The sequence below is a fragment of the Mauremys reevesii genome, linkage group 2, assembly GCF_016161935.1.
Source record: "Mauremys reevesii isolate NIE-2019 linkage group 2, ASM1616193v1, whole genome shotgun sequence".
Taxonomy (NCBI): Eukaryota; Metazoa; Chordata; order Testudines; family Geoemydidae; genus Mauremys; species Mauremys reevesii.
This window is the reverse complement of record NC_052624.1, coordinates 195,339,522-195,345,388: the sequence shown is the minus strand read 5'-3', so window position 1 is coordinate 195,345,388 and position 5,867 is coordinate 195,339,522. Positions and strand designations below refer to the sequence as shown.

The window sequence follows — 5,867 nt, the reverse complement described above, 5'->3', positions numbered from 1 at the left end:
CTCCGGCAGATGTGGTAGCAATTCCCTCTCTCATCTCAGAGCCAGGATACAGGGTACGGGTTCCCAGATGATTTGGTCCATGGAGCCCCACTTCTAGATGTGTTGTTGCTTTCTGTAATTTTTCTTGGCTTAAGTTTCCCTTGTCTCCTAATTTGTTCTTCTCTCTCCTCCCCATTTTTCCGCTCCCCTCTCTTTCCCCTCGCTCCCCTCCCTTAGATGTTTTTCTTCTTTTGTGTATTTTTGTTTTGAAAGTTAAGGGTTAAAGCCACAGTTGGCTTTACATTACTGAAAGTATGTTACTGTCCTTGAAGATATGGTTGCCTAGCAATAAAGAATGTTGCTGCTGATCATACTTGGAAGCAGTTTTGAGAAAAGCAGTAAATTAATAAAATAAGGATGGGTCCAGAGCTGTTTATTTTCATGGCCATAAGGATTTGTGTCTCTGCCTGAAGCAACCTCATTTAAAGCAATAGCCCTCCCAGATAAGACTTCAAAGGAAGGCAAGGGCTACAGGTGAGAAAGGAAAGAGAAGGGAGACAGGCCCTACAAAAATCAAGGCAGAGCCCTTGAACCCTGGTGGGTGAAGACAACTCATAAGGTACAAAGGAAGCTTGTCCACTCTGGAACTTTTGCTAAGGCTGCCTGAGCACAAAGGGAAGACACCCCATAGATCCCCCGATTTGGGCATTGATGGGTGGAGTAGGTTCACGGTTATGTGGAGTTTGAAGGAGGGGCATTTGGACAGAATTTGTTGTTAGATACAGGTGCCAGTTATTCCTTGTTGAGTACCCATAATGAGAATCTATTTGAATCTCCAGATGGAATTAACATTACAGGGGTTTAATGAGGCATACAGTGTTGTTCACTTTTGCAGAAACATTCTGTATCAGACAGGGTAAAGAAGAAATAAAGGGCAATTTTGTTTCAATGGATTTGGGAGGAGAAGGGATCCTGGGAACTGTTGTCTTGAGAGAATTAAGAGTGTTAGTTGATTTTGCTAACATGTTCCTATGGAAAATCCCTCCTGGCACACTCTGGGAGCCAGTGAAGAGTTCAGCAAGCTACCACATAGCAGCCCTTAAGACATCTGAAGAACTGCAGTGACCCACATGGCCCCCCAGAAGTTTTGGCAATTGCAGAGAAACATCAGGAGGTGTGGGCCAAGAATAAAATAGAATGTGGCTAAATTGAGGCAGAAACCCTAGTTACAGGCACTGACCCCCCACCCCACAAGCAGTACAGGTATCCAAAAGAGGCAGAAACCAACCAGAAAGAAACAACTGATCAACTTTTAAGCCAAGGTGTTTTGGTGGATCAGTCAGCTCCAATAATGCTGCCCTCTGACAGTGATAGAAGGACTTGGAGGCTGGTAGTGGATTTTTGCTGCCTTAATTGGGTGACCCCACTGATGGCTCCCATTGTGGCCACATATCAGGAGGTGATGGCCTCCATTGTAAGAGGGGCCCAGTTGTTTTCAGTTTTGGATTTGGCCAAAGGATTCTTTGTTATTCCTTTACATTGGTATATCTATTACAAATTTGCTTTTACCTTTCAAGGGAAGCAGTTTTGTTTTGCCAGGATCCCCATGGGATGGAACCATGCCCTATTATTTGTCAAGCCATGTAGTCAAGATGTGGGATGGGATGCCTGAAAGGGACAGGGTGATTTTTTTTTATGTGGATGATATCCTGATTTGCATTCAGACCAGGGAAAAGAATTTAGAAGTATTGGATAGGGTGTTACTTTAAACGTAGTTTCCCAAATATTTTGTAAGCCCAGAGAAGGCCCAGTTGTGCTCCCAATAAGTAAGTTACCTTAGTCTGACCTTAGGACAGGAAAGGTGCTCCCCTGATCAACAGAGAGTGGAGCTGATTCTTAAATTTTCAGCTCCCATGGACATTACAGATCTTAGATTCTTTGGGGGAATGGTTAATTGAGGGATTTTCAGAGAAAGCAGCCCCACTGCCTGAATTGTTAAAGGAGGGAGTAGGGGAAAACAGCCATTTGTGTTGCAGCTGGCAATTACTTGAAAAGGGGATGGAAGCTGTGCTGAGTCAGAGCTCTGCCCTGTGGCTTATGCCTCCAAAACTTTAAGTGAAGTAGAGAGGGGATTCACCCCCTGTGGAAAAAGGAGGTTTTGGCTTCACAGCATTGGGACTATTTGGTGGGATTGTCTTCCATGTTACTGAAAATTGCCCACTCCCTAGTGAAATATGGGCTTACTGGCAAGATTAATAATGGCCATTTTTCCAGCCCCAGCATGCCCTAAACAAATCAGCTCTAATCTCACCCTCAAGTGGGTACACAACGCATAATTAAAAGTTCAAAGGGTGGTGAATAGAGGGACTCAGGCCTTGATGGGTCTGAGTAAAAGTTAATAAGTTTAGTTTAAATGTTTAGAGATACCTCCCCCATATAGGGAGCAGGAAAGTTTGTTTTGCTTTGTGTTTTAGACAGTCATGTGGACGCTGGAGAATCTTGGAGATGATAGACTCCTGTATGTGCTTTTGCTGGTGTTTAGATTGCAGACCTGCTTCTTTGGTGGCGTGAATTCAGAACCTGTTGTGTTCGAAGTGTAGGGAGATTATCCATGGATGACTGGAGTGTGAAGAAACAATGCAGAAGAAATACATGTTAATGTTGAGGACCCAGAAATCAGGAAACAATGCTGCCAGTGTCTTTTTGGCATGTCCCACCACTGGGACAAAATGGATGCCCATGCCTCTCTCCCTCTTCCAGACTTTCCAAGAGCTGATGTCATGTTAGTAGAGATAAGACATAAGAACCCAAGAATTTGGGAATGCAGATGGGTAACAAACAAGTTATTTTCTCCTCTGCGAAAGCCAGTACATTCACTTGTGGACTGACATCCTGAAGCAGAGAGCTGTGGGGGAAAAGACAATTAATTTTATGCTGAAATATTCCCTTTCATTCCCAGACACTGGACAAAAAGATCTGGGGGTGACAAGACTAAAGAGGGAGATGGGAGGTACTTTAGAGGCCCCAGGTCCTCAGGAAATATGTAAGAAGGACAACGGATATTTGGATAATAAAGTGGCTATATGGTGAGTTGGTAAAATGGTTATTAATATGTATCCCTAAATGACAGGGAAATGGCTACTGCAGAGACCCCATGTAGTAAAAGATACAAGTGTGGATTTTGGAACCGCTTGTAATTAATTTGATCTGAGCATATGTGGTTCAAACCAATGTAAAGAAACAACTGGTGATTAATACAATCCACACCCTGAAAAAGGTTATTGTGGACCTCACCTTAGCAAACATCTCAGCAATAGAACCCCATTGTGAAAAGTTTCTCCAGCCATTATATGAGGGAAAAAATTATTAATCTTCATGTTGTCCCCAGACAACACAAGGACTGAATAAAATGGGACATATTGGGAGCATTTGGCACAAGGTTAAGATTTCTCAGTAGTATAAGTGAGGAACTGATTGCAAATAAAATGAAAGCAGTGAGGAACACAAAGGATTTAGCAATGCCTCCAAGGGTATCCTTAGATTGGCAAAGCTCCATACAGAATGGGATGGCACAGGTTTTAGAGGAGTGGGAGCAATCTCAATAAAAGGAACACCTCTGCCTCTTGCAGGCCACTGGTGCCATCCAGAGTAATATTTCCTTGGCCCTGGCATGCATGCAAATTCAGATGTGGATTAGTGATGTAGTAAAGGACATGATTCAAGCTCATCTGAGTGGGAACCTTCCACTGAAAATCAGGAACATTTGGAAAAAAATTCCACCCAGATCTAAAAGGATTTACCATCCTAGCGGAGAATGGTAAATTTTACCTATGATAAAATATCTGGAGAGATCACTTTATTTGTATTATTAATGTTAGAAGCAGAAATAAGGTGGACTCCCCCATTGTAGTCTTGGACCTTAATGTTAATAAGACAAGGATGGAGCCCAGGGACCACAGGTTATGGGTAATAAGAAGCCCAGAGGTTGAAGACAACTGAATTTGTGGATAAATTGGAGAGAGTCCAGCGGAGGGCCACAAAAATGATTAGGGGGCTGGAGCACATGACTTACGAGGAGAGGCTGAGGGAACTGAGATTGTTTAGCCTGCAGAAGAGAAGAATGAGGGGGGATTTGATAGCTGCTTTCAACTACCTGAAAGGGCGTTCCAAAGAGGATGGATCTAGACTGTTCTCAGTGGTAGAAGATGATAGAACAAGGAGTAATGGTCTCAAGTTGCAGAGGGGGAGGTTTAGGTTGGACATTAGGAAAAACTTTTTCACTAGTAGGGTGGTGAAGAACTGGAATAGGTTACCTAGGGAGGTGGTGGAATCTCCTTCCTTAGAGGTTTTTAAGGTCAGGCTTGACAAAGTCCTGGCTGGGATGATTTAGTTGGGTTTGGTCCTGCTTTGAGCAGGGGGTTGGACTAGATGACCTCCTGAGGTCCCTTCCAACCCTGAGATTCTATGATTCTATGAATTGGGAGCCATTTTAGAAGAATCTGGGATTGGATATGAATGCACCACAAATACCTTGCAGGCACAAAATGTGTGTTTAGAAATATAAGAGGGAAAAATATTATTAATCCATTTGTGAATGAATTTGTGAGTGTGTATGTGAGTGATAATTGTGTACGTCTTAGAAGGTGGTGCCCAGTGCTCATAACTATGTGCATTGTGTACTTTATAATCCCCATGAAAATAGATGTTCGTTATATTCTAGCTTTGGAAGGATGTGATTTTAAAATTTAAGTGCCTGAATTGAAATGTAGCCAATTAAAATTGAAATACACATTGTATATAAATGTAATACCTGTACACATTAGTATGAATTTAATTGTTTTGGAGATATTGCTTCAGCATCCCACTTGGAGGAATTATTTACATGTTGCAAAACAGGAGGCATGTAAGATTATAATTGCTGTTCATCACTCCACAAATGAGATTAAACAAGTAATTGAGTGGATTAGTAAAGATCTGAAATACAAATGGTGGGAGACATTGTTGAGATGGTCCTCCACATCAACAGGAATTTTAAATTTGGCTTTACATCCAATTGTGGTGACTTTTGGAATTTCAGATAGTGATGATAGTTTTGTTCCAGGCACTGATATGCTGGATGTGAAGGAAGATAGATTGAAAACCCCGTGTTGTTTCAAACCATGGGTACTCCCCGAAGGAATCTACATGACATCTATAACAACGTAGAATCGGGGGTGAAAACTGAGAGTCCCAGTGAAAAGATTATGTATCTGTCGAGAGCCTGGAGCCTATGATGGGCCTCATTAGTAACTCACTGAACCTGTTGTGTACATGTGTGCAGATCATGATATTAAAAATATGATCTGCAAGGAGGGTGTGTGTTCTCCAGTATTTGACAGTATTGCAGTCAGACATTTTGTATGTTCAACCACTGCCATCTTCTAGTTGATGGTCATCCTTTCTTTAGAAGGATGTGGCAGTCAACATCATTACCTGCAATCTACCGCTTTCTTCCAAATTTTGCAGCTATGTTGCATTTTATAATTTAATCAGGAATAGGTGTACATATATCAATGTTCATATTCCTTTATTTTAATAACATGCACTTCAACACAAGCTACAAGTTTTGATGCATGGTTAAAATGTAATAAAACAACTTCACCATACTGTAAAATACTACAAAACTGGTAAATAAGTTATATCAATATCATAAAACAATATGTTATTGGTTGTGCTTATTTAACTGAGGAAATTACAACATTTTCAGTTTGAAGGAGGTTACTTTTCTTATGTTTCTCCACCAATAGTCTAATATGACATGATCAAAGATGTCCTTGTGAAATGTACAATAGCACATGAGTAAATAATTCTTCCATTCACACATAAATTAGAAATAATTCCACTGAAGA

General features: G+C 41.3%; 1 long non-coding RNA gene across 1 annotated transcript; it reads left to right on the top strand.

Annotated features, from left to right (window-relative positions):
- Nucleotides 1-399: 399 nt before the first annotated feature.
- On the top strand, nucleotides 400-3,069 carry LOC120398785. Its single transcript, XR_005594702.1, has 2 exons — nucleotides 400-598; nucleotides 2,522-3,069. It is a non-coding gene; the product is annotated as an uncharacterized LOC120398785 (long non-coding RNA).
- Nucleotides 3,070-5,867: the final 2,798 nt, after the last annotated feature.